Consider the following 15,786-nt stretch of genomic DNA (forward strand, 5'->3'; position numbering starts at 1 on the left):
CTGAGGGTTTTGGGCGACTTCAATCGCCACTAAAGGTCTGTATAGTTGCCACTAAAACTCGAAGTGCATTTTCTTAGTTTCTTTACTTTTTCTACTATTTTCAGCAAGTTTAATCGCCACCAAATAAATATTTTGGTAGCGAATGCGGCAATTCGTCATAAATAAGATTCGACTACGAAAGTATTTGACTAGTTATTTTATTTTAGGGAAGGAGAGGAGCTTCGTTTTTTTTTTTTTAAATCACTCTAAAACAACAAAATATTATTATATTATGTAACAAAACTAGCAACTCATGTCAATGTTTTAGCTTGAAGGAGAGCTCTAATCAACTTCTGTTTAATTAATTCGTCTTGATAGCAGTAGGTTATCGGTAGGTAAAAATTTATCCACACCGAATATTTATTTATATGCCTGCCCTGCTTTTCGTCTCCTAAAGCTCCTGAGTTCATCTCCACATCATAGAACCACATATATAGTGGCAAAGTTGTGTCTTCTTTTCACTCAGCAGCATCCCCCCCCCCCCCCCCAAACACACATACAAGAGAACCTTATAATACATAAAAGAAATTAAAATACAACACTCTTTGACTAGGTGTAGTGAAAGGCAAATACAATACTCTTATAATAGTGGATTCTATTGTATGCATACATTTTAAAGTTGTTCTAAATATGTATACATAATTCGAGTCAAAAACAATAATTTTAGCTGACCTCACAGAATAAGCCCAAGATCCACGTCTTGATATAATCTACAAATAGTTTTTAGGGATAAGGCAAAATTCGTTTTTCTTATGCATGGTAATTCCTGGCCTCACATTTGTGTCAATGTCTTCTTTTTTCACTCCATAAGGTAACTCCCAATCAAATGCATAAAGAAGATTTGACAGAGCAAGTTCCATGGATGCAACCCCACGTGCAATACCTGCAGAGACGGATTCAAGATTTAATCTTTATAAATTGAAGAATCTGAGCTTTTTGAAAATATGTATATTAGTTAGCAGCTGTAAATATTTTTTGGCCGAGCGACAAAATGTGTAACTTTCCCTAAAAAATTTGTGGGTTCAATTGAATACCTGGGCAACCTCTTCTACCTGCACCAAATGGAAGTAACTCAAAATCTTGACCCTTGTAATCGATATCGCTATTCAAGAATCTCTCAAGTATAAATTCATCTGGATTTTCCCATATTTCAGGATCCCTCGCAATAGCCCAAGCGTTAACATGAACTATGGTTCCTGGTCGAATTTCGTAACCTTCTAATATTGTTTTTCCATTGATTCTCTTGGAACTAGAAGTGGAACTGGTGGATACAATCTAAATATTTCCTTTATCACTGCTTTGAGATAAGGCATGTTTTGGATATCTTCTTCATTTACAATGCCTTTCTTCCCAACTGATTTTCTAATTTCTGTTTGAACTTTTTTCATGGCTTTTGGATTCTTTATCAAGGCTGTCATTGCCCAAACAGTTGCAGCTGCACTAGTGTCTGATCCTGCAACTAACACATTCTACAAGAAAAAGAAAATAAAAGTTGTAAATTCATGAGAAATTCTCAAGGCAATAACAAACACGTTGATTTTCCGAAAAATATTTTATGTCATACCAAACACACCCTAAAAGTAGCAAAATCAATCCATCTTTTAGTTATCCGCCCAACCAAGTTTAAAGGGGTTGGGTGTTGACCAATTTGTTGACTTGACCCGGGAGCTTAACCTTGAAATGACTCATCAAACTATTAGGTTAAAAAGGATCAATTAGTGTAACTTGATGGTCAAATTGCAAACCAAAATCAAACATACAAAATCAACTTTGGAGATTAAGAATTATGAAGATTTGTAAGAACTTAAACTAATAACTTAAGAAAAATAAGTCTAACTTTCAATATTTAATCAAAAAAGCAAAATAAAAAAGGAGGGTAGGTTCGGTCATGTTGAGCATATCGGGTTTTGACTCATCATTTGACTTATCTTGATCCAAACCCATTTTGATTCAATTAAACTTTGGGTGGCTTGGATCACAGCATGTTTTGACCTTTTTCATGTATGGTCCAATCTGCCCATTTAACATTTCTACATGCGTACGCATGTAGATATACATACGCATATACATATATAGCGTATGTGCGCGATCTCGTCTAAAGTAGGTAAATTAGGAAAATTACCACGAGAAGTCCTTTTATATCCTCCATAGTAAGATCAATAGGTGTTGATTGCTCTTTCTTCAACTGTAGCAAAAGATCAACAATATCTCCTTCCATATATTTTGGCCTATTGGGATTGAGATGTTGCTCAATGAGTTCTTCATAAAAATTATCCAAATCCTTGAAATTCCTCTGAAGTCTATATGTCAATCCACTTAATTTATCCATCCAACTTAAAAATGGAAAGAAATCAGAGACAAAGAAACTAGCTATCATTCCTTGTGCCTCAGCCAAAAGAAAATNGTGTCTTCTTTTCTACTTCAGCAGCATACCCCCCCACCCCCCCCCCCCCGCCAAACACACATACAAGAGAACCTTATAATACATAAAAGAAATTAAAATACAACACTCTTTGACTAGGTGTAGTGAAAGGCAAATACAATACTCTTATAATAGTGGATTCTATTGTATGCATACATTTTAAAGTTGTTCTAAATATGTATACATAATTCGAGTCAAAAACAATAATTTTAGCTGACCTCACAGATTAAGCCCGAGATCCACGTCTTGATATAATCTACAAATAGTTTTTAGGGATAAGGCAAAGTTCGTTTTTCTTATGCATGGTAATTCCAGGCCTCACATTTGTGTCAATGTCTTCTTTTTTCACTCCATAAGGTAACTCCCAATCAAATGCATAAAGAAGATTTGACAGAGCAAGTTCCATGGATGCAACCCCAAGTGCAATACCTGCAGAGACGGATTCAAGATTTAATCTTTATAAATTGAAGAATCTGAGCTTTTTGAAAATATGTATATTAGTTAGCAGCTGTAAATTTTTTGGCCGAGCGACAAAATGTGTTAACTTTCCCTAAAAAAGTTGTGGGTTCAATTGAATACCTGGGCAACCTCTTCTACCTGCACCAAATAGAAGTAACTCAAAATCTTGACCCTTGTAATCGATATCGCTATTCAAGAATCTCTCAGGTATAAATTCATCTGGTTGTTCTTTGGAGATTGAGAATTATGAAGATTTGTAAGAACTTAAACTAATAACTTAAGAAAAATAAGTCTAACTTTCAATATTTAATCAAAAAAGCAAAATAAAAAAGGAGGGTAGGTTCGGTCATGTTGAGCATATCGGGTTTTGACTCATCATTTGACTTATCTTGATCCAAACCCATTTTGATTCAATTAAACTTTGGGTGGCTTGGATCACAGCATGTTTTGACCTTTTTCATGTATGGTCCAATCTGCCCATTTAACATTTCTACATGCGTACGCATGTAGATATATACATACGCATATACATATATAGCGTCTGTGCGCGATCTCGTCTAAAGTAGGTAAATTAGGAAAATTACCATGAGAAGTCCTTTTATATCCTCCATAGTAAGATCAATAGGTGTTGATTGCTCTTTCTTCAACTGTAGCAAAAGATCAACAATATCTCCTTCCATATATTTTGGCCTATTGGGATTGAGATGTTGCTCAATGAGTTCTTCATAAAAATTATCCAAATCCTTGAAATTCCTCTGAAGTCTATATGTCAATCCACTTAATTTATCCATCCAACTTAAAAATGGAAAGAAATCAGAGACAAAGAAACTAGCTATCATTCCTTGTGCCTCAGCCAAAAGAAAATCAAATCTCTTCCTTTCATGTGCTTCTTCTTCAAACCTAACACCAAAAGCAACTCTACAAATAATTGTACTAATTAATGAAATCATTAAATTACTCAAATTAGTAATTTGTGAAGTAGAAGCTTGTTTTGATATTTTCTTAATCATTCTAAAAACTTCATCTTCACGAATTGGACTAAATAATTCAACTTTTTTTAAACTAAAAAGATGAAGAACACAAATTTTTCTCATTTGTCTCCAATAATCATTATAAGGTGCAAAAGCAATATCACGACCATAGTAAGATAATTTTTGTTGGCCAAGAATAGATGGTCTACTACAAAATATTAAATCTTGTGTTTTCAATACTTCTTTTGCTAATTTTGATGAACAAACTACAACCATTTGAGAAGAAGCTAGTTTTAAGGAGAAGATTTTTCCATATTTTTTTGAAAGTTTCCAAAAATAGAGATGAGGGTTTAAAGTATCATATTGATGCAAATTTCCAATGAATGGTAAGCCTATAGGACCTGGTGGCAGTGTGGTTTTTCCACCATTTTTGGATTTAGAAAAAAGGAAAATAAGAATGAAAGGAAGAGCTACAAAGAGTAGAAAGAGCATTATCATTTTGTTTTTCTAACTGTCTAGTCATATGAAATATCTTTTATAGATGGTTCTTATGTTAAACCTTTCCTTTTTTTTTATTGAAGATTTAACTTCATTCGATGTGGGTCTAAACAAACTTCTATTTGGAAAATTTCCAGGAAACTGTAATAGCCCAGCCCACTAGTGATATTGTTCGCTTTGGGTCTAGACCCGTACAGCTTTAAAACGCGTCACTAGAGTCTAAGGCATGTCTACTTATATACCCAACATCTCTCTCGTGTTTTGTCGAAGTGGGATTCGCCTAGGGTGTCACATACATACCCCCCCCCCCTATGGACTCAGCGTCCTCGCTATGGTTTGCCTCACCGCCGTTCAAGGTTGCACGCGGAGTGGCCTGATATATACCATATGTAACAGCCCAGTCCACTAGTGATATTATCTACTTTGGGCCTAGCCTCACACGACTTTAAAACGCGTTGCTAGAGTCTAAGGCATGTCTACCTATATACCCAGCATATCTCCCGTGTTTTGTCAACTTGGGATTCGCCTAGGGTGTCACAGGAACTCGTAGCCACTACTCTTTGGGTCCATTCTAGGTAACCCGTTCACTATGCAATAGCTGGCAAACCACATAAGATATGTAAGCAAATTTTTATATTATCAGATCACGTAAAAAATAAGTCCACTGTTCAATTAATGAAACTAGTTTTCTAAAAAAATAAGTTAGACAACTTACTGCAAGAAAATAAATTATACTAATTATGCTAAATGAAATTAAATTATACTAATTGTGCTAAATCTCTATAGTGTTGGTGTATAAAAATAAAATGCTTAATTAAAATAAGTGTGGTAAAAGGAGGACTTCGATTATTATTGGTGGATGATGAATCTTTTTATTGAAATGTGTTGCTAAGAAGAAATATAATACCATGCCTAGGTTTTGTGACTAAAATTTTTTATCTCACGACCTCAATTTTTAATCATATTTTAACTAGTATTTCTTTGTTTTTTTTTCAACGCATCACTATATAGTTTAATAACTCTATGCCAGTTGTTAGCCCATAAAAATATGAACAAGTGGAAAAAAAAATATAAACAAGTGGATTCAGTTGCTTTCCAGGTGAAGTTTAGCTTTCTTTGTATTTTTCATGTTTTTTGCTACTTGTATCATTTTATACGAAACATACAATGTACTCCTAAAATGGAAATATAAATTGAAGTGGGAGCAAATCTTTGTGAAATAATGGCAGTACCGATCACTCAAATCAATTTTAATGCGCAACTAGATATAGATTTAGAATTTAAATTCTACGGGGTTCGCTTTTAAGATTCTTACCATTAAATTCATTGTATTTCTAAAATTATATATTCATATCAACTATTTATTATAATTTTAACGAATTTTATACATAATTTTATGTTTTATAAAAGTTACGAGATCAGTTAAATTCTTCAACTACTGATCTTTTCATTTTTCTCTCTCGATAGCAACAAGAAACCTCCAAAACAAATTAAGATACGTAATTGATAAAAGTGGTACTTACATACACCCTAGAATGTCATAGGTTATGAAACATGAAATAGAAAAATCATATACCTAGATAATTAAAGCTTGAAAATGAAACTTTTGTAAAGAATAGCAGAAGAAGAGTATTATTTGGAGACCTTCTACTAGCCCAAAATCGTTAACTAAGATTGGAGGATTCAATTAAAGAAGAGGAAGCTTGAAAAGAGAAGAGAGATTTTTGATAGGGAGAACTTTGTTATTGAAGAAGACTTTCTTGAATTTGGCTTGATTACAAATGAACAAGACACCCCCTATTTATACTAGCCTATGGATGATTCTAGATAATGTACAAGGAAGATTCTAGATAACCTTTTCTTCTAACAACACTCTAGAATATCTAGATATGTCTACTAGATAACCTTATCTTCTCACAACATTCTAGAACACCTAGATGTGTCTACTAAATAAATATCAAGGCTACTACACTAGGACATTCTAGAGAAATCTATGTTCTTCCAAAAAATCAACTTTACTTTATTTTTCTCACACTCCCCCTTAAAGTGATTTTTTGGAAGCTATCCCACGCTTGTCACGGAAGAACTCAACCGATTCTTTAGGACGTGTCTTGGTGAAGATCTGAAAACCATTTCTCTGGCTTCTCTTTCTTCCTAATGATTGAAGGTTCTTCCATTGGTCCTGCAAAGAAACATGAGTATGTGCTGACAAAATTTTCATCTCTAAAACGAGCTGGCTTGATAATAGTTCTTTTTGGCCTTCCCAAACCACTTAAATCATCTTCTTGCTGAGTTTCATGTTGTTGAGGTCCAGGACTCCCCCTTTCTCTTAACTCCTCGGCAGCTGTATTATTTAGAGAAGCACCTGCAATGGGCAAGCTTGAATTTCCATTATTTAAGGTTTTTGAACTCGCTCCATCCAATGCAGCTCCATAATACAAAGACACTTCGTCGAATATGACATCCCTTGAGACACCAAAGAGATGGGTTTTTGGATCCATGCACTTCCATCCCTTTTTTCTTTCATCATATCCAACAAAGATGCATTTCCTTGCCTTGGCATCCAACTGCTCCATTGAGAATCTGGAATGTGAACATAACAAATAGAGCCAAAAACCCTGAGGTGTTTCACGCTAGGCTTTTTGCCAAACATTAATTCATAGGGAGACTTCATATTGTTTGGAGAAAGCGACATCCTATTAATCACGTACACTGCACATTTCATGCCTTCAGCCCACAAGGCTCTAGATAAATTCTTGGATGAAGCCAACTCTTACATGTCTCAGTTAAGTGTCGGATCTTCCTTTCAGCCACTCCATTTTGTTGTGGCGTATCAGCGCATGTCAGCTCTCTTTTAATGCCATGCTGACGACAAAAGGAATGAAACTCATCTCAAGTGAACTCACCACCAATATCAGTTCACAACCGCCTTATTATGGAAACGAGTTCACCTTCAACTGTTTCTTTGAACTCCACAAACTTACTGAAAACTTCTGACTTGTGCTTCACAAAATAAACCCCAGTGAATCTAATAAAATCATCAATGAAAATTAGCATATAAGAGTAGTCTGAGAATGAAGGAGTTCTCGTTGGCCCCATCAAGTCACTGTGAATAAGTTCTAGTAGGGCATTGCACCTTGACAAGGATCTGTCAAATGGAAGACGATGTGCCTTTCCATATTGATATCCTTCACAAACCTCTCCTCGACCAAAATTTTTTAAGTTAGGTAATCCTTTTACTAGATTCAATTTTACCATCGCTTTTAATTTATCCATGCTAAGATGTCCAAGTCTAGCATGCCAAATATGTGTGTTATCCTCGCTACTCATCTAATATATGAATTAGAGGCTGATAAGACATATAAATCGTTAACACTCTTACCTAAGTGAATGATATCTTCCTTAAGAACCTTGTTATTTTGGAGGAACTTCACATCACGTGGGCCAAATAGCAAATAGTTTCCAGCATCTACAGCATTTGCAACTGAAAATAGATTTTTCTTCATTCCTGGAACATGAAAGACATTATTGAGGGTGATAGTGTCTTTATGCTTCTCGTTGATCACAATAGTGCCTTCCTTCTCCACATTATTGAATGTATTATCTGATGTTTCAATGACATCATGTCCGTTGTATTCGCAAAAGATGGAGAATTTGGATTGATCTCCAGTGAGATGGTGCCCACATCCTGAATCCACGATCCAGTCTCTTTCAAAATTTATGGAAGCCATGGCATTTATTGCTTGGGTCTCCGCTGCGAAGTACTTTCCCCAGTCTTCTTCTTTTTCTTCTTTTTCTTGTTCTTCTTCAACAACTTTCTTAGTTTTAGCCATATTGCTCTCTTTGGCTCGACAATATCTTTTTATGTGTCCGAATTTGCAACAAGGGTAACATTTTAAAAGATTTTTACCATTATTGGAAGACTCCCCCTTCTTCCTGGCGAACTTGAACCACTTGAGGATTGAAAGTACATGCTATTTCTTGATTTCCCTTTAAAGTTCCTCTTATCGACGACAAGAGAATTTCCTTCCCCTTCTTTGATAGATACATTAGCGATCTGTGTGGCTAGTAGCTCTTGTGACGACAGCAAATTCTCAAATTCTTCCAAAGATGGTTATTGAACCCATCGTTGAATCGATGTAACAAAGGGAATACATTCTGGCTTTAAACCACGAATAATAATTCTTCTTATTCGTGTTTCAGAGATAGCCTCGTGGATTCAATAGAGAAATTTCGGAACACAGATTTTTAACCTTCAGAAAATACTCTGCGATAGAGAGATTACCTTGAGTGGTATTAGCTAACTCATTGTCCAAAATCTGTAGCCGAGCTTCATCCTTCTTGTTGAACAGCCGATCGAAGGTCCTCCATATTTCATGAGCTGATTTACACCTTATAATATGATCAAATAAATTAGGAGAGATAGACCTCTTTAGGATAAACTCTGCCTTAGCATTAATCTGCTTCTACTTCTTATGCGCATTGCTATTTTCCGGTGTGTCAGCAAGAGGACTTGTGTTACTCCAATTGACAACTTCCCACAACTTGTGTTACTGACTACTCGTTGGCCCATTCTCATATCAATATTTCGTGTAATCTTTCTTGAGTTATTTCCTTTGTCTTAACTTACATCTCGCACTGGCTCTTTATTTATCGATTACATCCCAGGCCGGAATCCTTGCTTCCTCTCCTTGACATCGTGCTTGCTTAATGTTCTGGAATCGTAGCATATACGTAGGAGTTGAATAAGTGTAATCTCATTCCTTTTTCATTTTTACCGCATTCTTCCTTTATCATTCCATGATTACTAGAATCACTTAGTTCTGACTTCATGCCACCTCACTTCATATTTCCCCATTTAGGGGAGTACTAAGATTTAGAGCTACGACGATCTACCTATAGATGTTTTACCTCTTTATCTTTGACGTCTATTCACATCATTGATGATCCTTACTCGCCTTGCTATAATCCTTCTGCACCATGGATAATGAAATTCCTTACTCATGAAGGTGACACTTAGTGTAACTGGCACATACTGTCCTTTAAGGTGAACTTTGCTCACATTGCTTGCTTTTGGGAAGCGTTTTCTTGAATGACCTTTAAGGGTTATTCTTCTGTCGTCCATTCTATTATTGCCGGAATGCAATCTCTGAATTTCTCATGATGCCGAATATTATCAAATCTCCTTAATTCATGTTAAGTTTATCTTGTTCACCAGTCCATACTGATTTCTATTACTGTAGGATCTAACTTTTCCTTTTGGTAGTCGTGTTGGAGTCACGAACTTATTTCTCGAAATGAGGATATGACTTTATGACCTATACTTTTTTTGTTGTCTCAAGGCCTGTCACCTCTCGTATTTTCCTTCACTTGACTATAGATTCTGTGATACTATCATCATTTTTTTGGATCTACCGTTGTCATCCATGTATCCTTGGCTCTTCGGGTTGCCTAACATTCTCTCTCTACTAGGGACGGGAGCCACATTAAGGTAATATTTATCCCTTCCAAGATTCCAGTGCCTGTCTTTGTAATTTTTTTTTATTGAACACTCTAGTATTCATATCTACCTATACTATTCTAGAGTGCACCATATGGGTGTCTCACAAGGAGGTCTATTAGCACATTTGCAATATCCTTCGGAAATGTCAACTAACGCAAACAATCCATCCACCATTTTGGGTCACTCTAACCCCAGCCAGATCCTGATATCCGTCCTTCTCTTATACTACTTCGGTTAGCCACCATAGGGCATAAATGAGATGGGTGTGACCAATTATACATACCTCTGTTATTGTTGAAGGTAACTTAAAATGCTTATATCTCCCATCTTGAATGGTAAACAATGATAGTCTTCATTAATTGGGCGCCTCGTACCCTTCTTCACCTTTCTTCTTTTACTTGTTGATACTTGTACTATCTTCTGAATCACTCATTGCCTTTCACCATAGGGATGTATAGATATTCTTGCCTTAAGGCTCCTTATCAAGAGGCTTACATCTTAGTACACACATGATCTACTGAAGACCTTACATTTTCTCACCGTAAGCATCATGAAAATCGAGTTCCTCTGACTCAACCCTTCCATATTCACATTCAATCTCTTACCAACTGGAGGTATCATCATATTATAGATAAAACAAAAGCTAGGAGTTTGAATTCTTATAAATGAGCTCAACCACACGATCAAGAGTAAGAAGAAAGAGTAACAGTCCTAAATGCCCTATAGCCTCCTGCTTATAAGTGTGGTGCACGACACACCCATAAACAAGACTCTACTAGACACGACTTGTGGACTCCCTAGGACAGAACTGCTCTGATACCACTTTTGTCACGACCAAAAATGATGGGCCGCGACGGGCACCCGGTATCTTACTCAACCGAGTACCAACATAACGTATCTTTTCATGTCATACTATCTTAGATAACTGAGCCGGAAGGCTGCCGTGATATAAGTAGAATACAATATGTGATACCAACTTATACATAAGACATATGGGCCTATAAGACCAAAATAACCACTTGAATACTGAACATAGGCCGACAAGCCATACAATCATTTACGTACATGACATCTGTATAGTGTCTACAAGCCTCTAAGAATACATAATTTTCATAAAGGTCGGGATAGAGTCCCACCATACCAAACAATACACGTCTAAATCATACTAACCAAACAAGCAACTCTGAAGCAAATGTAGTGCACCAACATCTTCCGATGAGCTGATAGCCTACTTGGAGGGCTCTCGACCTGTCTATCGGGACCTGCGGGCATGAAGCGCAACGTCCCCATGCAAAAGGGACGTCAGTACGAATAATGCACCGAGTATGTAAGGCACATAAATAAGTACATAACAGACATGGAAGAAATATAGAGTAAATGACTCAGCCTGTAAGTTTGGATAACTTTGTAATTCGTGAAATAATTATAGTGCCATGCATATGCGTATGAATGTCATGTCGTGCATAGGTACATGTTTCATAACATCATCAGGCCTCTGAGGGCATCCCATCATATCATCTCGGCCACTGTGGGCAAATTTATCAACGTATACCAGCTGATCAGGTGGTGGTGCGTATATAACGCTGTAACCTTTACCCATATCCCATATACATATAATGTACATATATACGCGTATATAACGCCATCTGGTCATGGGTCAATGTACATGTATAAATGCATGAAATGCATAAGAAATACGTTAAGAAGATTTTCTCAGAATGCCATAAAAATCAATATGCCTTTCAGATAAACTTTATCAAATACGTATTTTTTTGAGACCCATGAACAGAAAATATAATAATAATTCACATGGGGAATCAAGAATATAGACACCCCTAGTATTTCTATGAATAGCGTCATTTATGGAAATTGTGCATTTGCTCATTTCATTTGTGACGTATAGATCATGCCAAAAGGAAAGAAGGGATGGTCTTAACATACCTGAATCGATTCTCTTGACATTTCTCCTGACATACGTCTTTTGCGAAAACACATAAAGGCAGATCGAAGTAAGAGAAAATCCATATGATATTCTTGAGAAAAATTGCACCGTACTCTCTTAGAATCATAAAATCCCGTTGCTATTACGCCGTATAACTTCGTATGAATTTTTCTAAGTAAATCACGATGCCATTCACTCCATATGATATGATATCTCTCTTTGTGAATTTAATCAAAGTCTTGTATGACTTTGTTGAAGCTTCACCCGTACAGTTGGAGTTTCCAATTTTTGAATTGAAAATAGGCTCCATCATATAACATAACACCAACTCTTAATGAGGTAAGATGATCACGTCTTATATTTGCGGGTTTGTGGGCCCCACTTACATTATGACTAAGCCACAAAAATTTCTCAAATTTTGCCACCTTGTTATGAGTTATGACTCATTATTCAAGACATATTTGGCTGCCACATTCCCCTAATCCCACATAAATTGCCCCATAATACTTATCCAAGATCACTTAAATAATTATCCGCGAACTTTTAATTAATTTATTAACTGCCCACTCAAATTAATAAATAACCAATTATCCACATAATTAAGAATTATCTCAAACTACTTAAAATAGTACTCACTTTTAACATACTTCATACACTTTACTATCATGGTCATGTGGTACCTTGTATGGTACTAGTCCATAAATACCGGGTATTTTAGCTCGGGCCGTATTTTATCCCAACATGTCATACTTTGACGAAAATTCATTTTTTTGATTTACTTAACCTCTCACCTTCGCGAATTTACTCGTCACTTGTTTGAAATAGCATAATGCTTATAATCTCAAAATAATTTCATTCCCGAGCTTACGTCGATTAACTTTATGACGAAACTTTTATCGTCTGAAAATGTGGGAGGTAACATCTCATTCCCGAGCTTTCATCAATTCACTTATGGCATACTTTCATGTACAAAAACATGGGGTGTAACAACTTACCTCTTGATGATGATGGAATCCCCTCTCAAAATGCTCCCAAAAATCACCTAAGTCCAAGTGGGAAATGAGGGAAATGGGCTAAGTTTCGGAATGAAAAGCCCTTGGCTCCAGACGCAGATGTCGCATTTGTGACAAGGGGTTCGCAAATGCGACCTTCGCAAATGCGAAGAAAGCATCGCAAATGCGACCCCTGACAGACCTGGCCTTCATCGCAAATGCGATATAGAGTTCGCAAATGCGAACTCTTCAGGCTTCGTAAAAGCGATCATTGTCTCGCAAATGCGATCCTTTTCCTCAGCAAGCCTGGTTCGGAAATGCGAACACTACCTCGCAAATGCGATGGTCGTATTTTTGACCAATACATCGCAAATGCGATCATACCAGAACCAACAATCCAACTTCTTAACCATATTCGGGCGCGCTCCCAGTACAAGAATCACCATACGGAGCTATTCCCTGACTCGAAATCCCAAACGGACTTTAATAAAATTGAAATAAACTTCAACCCAAATTTATGAAATTCTTCCAAAATGCCAACTTCCACAATAGGCGCCGAAACGCTCCCGGGTCATGCAAAACCCGATTCGGACATATGCCCAAGTCTAAAATCATCATACTAACCTATCGTAACCTTCTAATCTCGATTCCGAGGTCGTTTACTAAAAAATCCAACCTTAGTCAATTCTTCCAACTTAAAGGTTCCAAAATGAGAATTTTCTTTCCAAATCAACTGTGAACGTCTGAAATTCCAATTCCAACCAGGTGTACAAGTCGTAGTACCTGAAGTGAAGTTACTCATGGCCTCAAACTCCCGAACGACGCGCTTGGGCTCAAAACGACTGGTCGGGTCGTTACATTCTCTCCCACTTAAACATACGTTTGTCCTCAAACGTGCTAAGAACTGCTCTGGAGTTACCTGAGATCACTATTTAATACCTTGTGCACCAACCCGTGCTACCATAACTCAGTTGAGCATACTAGCTGGAGCCAATCTGAAGATTCTCCCTTCTTATTTGATCAAATAAGCCTCAGATCAAAATTCCAACTTCTGGAACTCTCGATCGGGCCTGCTTTCAACATACGAACACCGTATCAATCACTATGCGATGCACCGCTACATGATTACGTACCTTTGCTGAGTCCACACTGTGCACTCCATAACTCACATGACCATAATAATATCCTCTAATAATAGTAGCCAAAATTTCACGAATTCGATGCTCACATCACACCTCATGACACATATAAGTCTTGTCCCAACTCTTGTAATACTGTCACGACAGAAGAGATGTGTAGGAATTCATAACCAACTGCCGAGTCAACAATTTATTGAGTTCCCCTCTTGACAAGTGATCACGGCTAACCCTGCACTACTATTAAGTAGTGAGAGAGGTCGAAGCAGCTTTTACCCGATTTAGGGTCGGGATCGAATTCCACAGAGAGCTAGATATTGGAGTTGGGTGTCTATCTAAAGTGGAGTTGTGTATTTGCTCCAAATTGCACTTCTACATATTTTTTGGATTTTAATTATGATTCTAATTCTATAAACTACAATGCTCAATTAAACTACTATAAGCTAGGATTAAACTATTGCAAGTTGTTCAAATGATTAAAGGGCACTAGGGTAGTGACCTTCGCCTAGGTGGTCAATTGACGAAATCTTGAATCTAAAGCTAGATTACATTTGGGGAGTATGATATAACCATTGCTCGATTCTACTCACTCTATACCTCTCGGTAGTTCGAATGAGTTTGCACGAATTGACTTTCTCAAGACCAATTGGGTATGCGAATTTGCACAAGCAATTGAGGATCAAGTCGGGTGTTACGATCTCTCGGTTTAACCCTTTAATTGGGGCTATCAATTCTCTTGAGTACGCCCCAATTCCTTGTTGGACTAATTCTAGAAACTTAGGCTCTCTTTCTCAAGAAGAGCAAAAGTCAACTAAACACAAACTAGTGTTTGCAACCACTAATTTAGCAATTAAACATGGAATTAGCCCAAACATCAAACACCCATAGTCAATCAAGCTCTAAAATACAAGACCCATCAATTTCCCACACTAGGGTTGAGCCACAACCCTAGCAGATGGGTCTAGCTACTCATAATTAGAGAAAGAAACAAAGAAATAGATGAAGAAAAACTCATATTAATTAATTACTAAATTAAACTTGAAGATTCAATGTTCAAATGAAGAGAAAATTGCCCAAAATAGCTAAAGAAATGGGAGTCACGAGCGCAGCCTTCAGTACTTACAATCTGCTTAACCTAAAAATGGAAAAGAAGCTATTTATACTAAGCTGAAATGTCTGGACAAAAATACCCCCGCGGGGTTAGTGCGGACCGTACAAAATGGTGTGCGGCCCCACTAGGCTCTTGACATAAAATTCCAGCTCTCTGAACTCAGTCAATGTGGTCCGCACAAAATCGAGTGCGGCCGCGGTGGCTTCTAGTGCGGTCCGCATGAAATGGAGTGCGGACCGCATTGGCTTCAATCTCCAAAACTGGCACCTCTCTGATCTTTGGCTCTGCGGACCGCACTAAATCGAGTGCGGCCGCAGTAACTCCAATGCGGACCATATTAAATCTCATGCAGCCGCATTGCCTGTTGGCCTGGAATTCACCTTCTCTGAATCTCACTTGTGCGGACCGCACAGAATGGCGTGCGGCCGCATTGGGCCTGTTTTGCCTGAGCTTTGTTTTGTCTTGGTACTTGTGCAAGTTTCACTCCTTTTTGAGTTGAGCTTTGACATCTTGTCACATTGTTGATCAAACCTGCAATCAAGCACAACTTGTGAGCCTTTTGAGACTATTTTGTACAGATTTCTAATCAAAACATAAGCAAGGAGGAGTATAAAATGTATCAAAATCCCTAGTTATCAACTCCCCCAAACTCAAGCTTTTGCTTGTCCTCAAGCAAACAAAATAAGACCCACCCCTTAAGAGAAAATCCAAGA

At 37.2% G+C, this 15,786-nt stretch overlaps 1 long non-coding RNA gene and 1 pseudogene across 2 annotated transcripts; both read right to left on the reverse strand.

The window, feature by feature from the left end:
- Window positions 1-598: 598 nt before the first annotated feature.
- Window positions 599-4,426, reverse strand: LOC109238102 (annotated as a pseudogene). The gene is made up of 3 exons (XR_002069698.1): window positions 3,505-4,426; window positions 1,074-1,508; window positions 599-922 (listed from the first exon to the last, which is right to left on the reverse strand). The product of XR_002069698.1 is annotated as a cytochrome P450 83B1-like (transcript).
- LOC109238103 lies at window positions 2,567-3,417 on the reverse strand. The gene is made up of 2 exons (XR_002069699.1): window positions 3,041-3,417; window positions 2,567-2,890 (listed from the first exon to the last, which is right to left on the reverse strand). It is a non-coding gene; the product is annotated as an uncharacterized LOC109238103 (long non-coding RNA).
- Window positions 4,427-15,786: the final 11,360 nt, after the last annotated feature.

This window comes from Nicotiana attenuata, unplaced genomic scaffold (assembly GCF_001879085.1).
Source record: "Nicotiana attenuata strain UT unplaced genomic scaffold, NIATTr2, whole genome shotgun sequence".
NCBI classification, from domain to species: Eukaryota; Viridiplantae; Streptophyta; class Magnoliopsida; order Solanales; family Solanaceae; genus Nicotiana; species Nicotiana attenuata.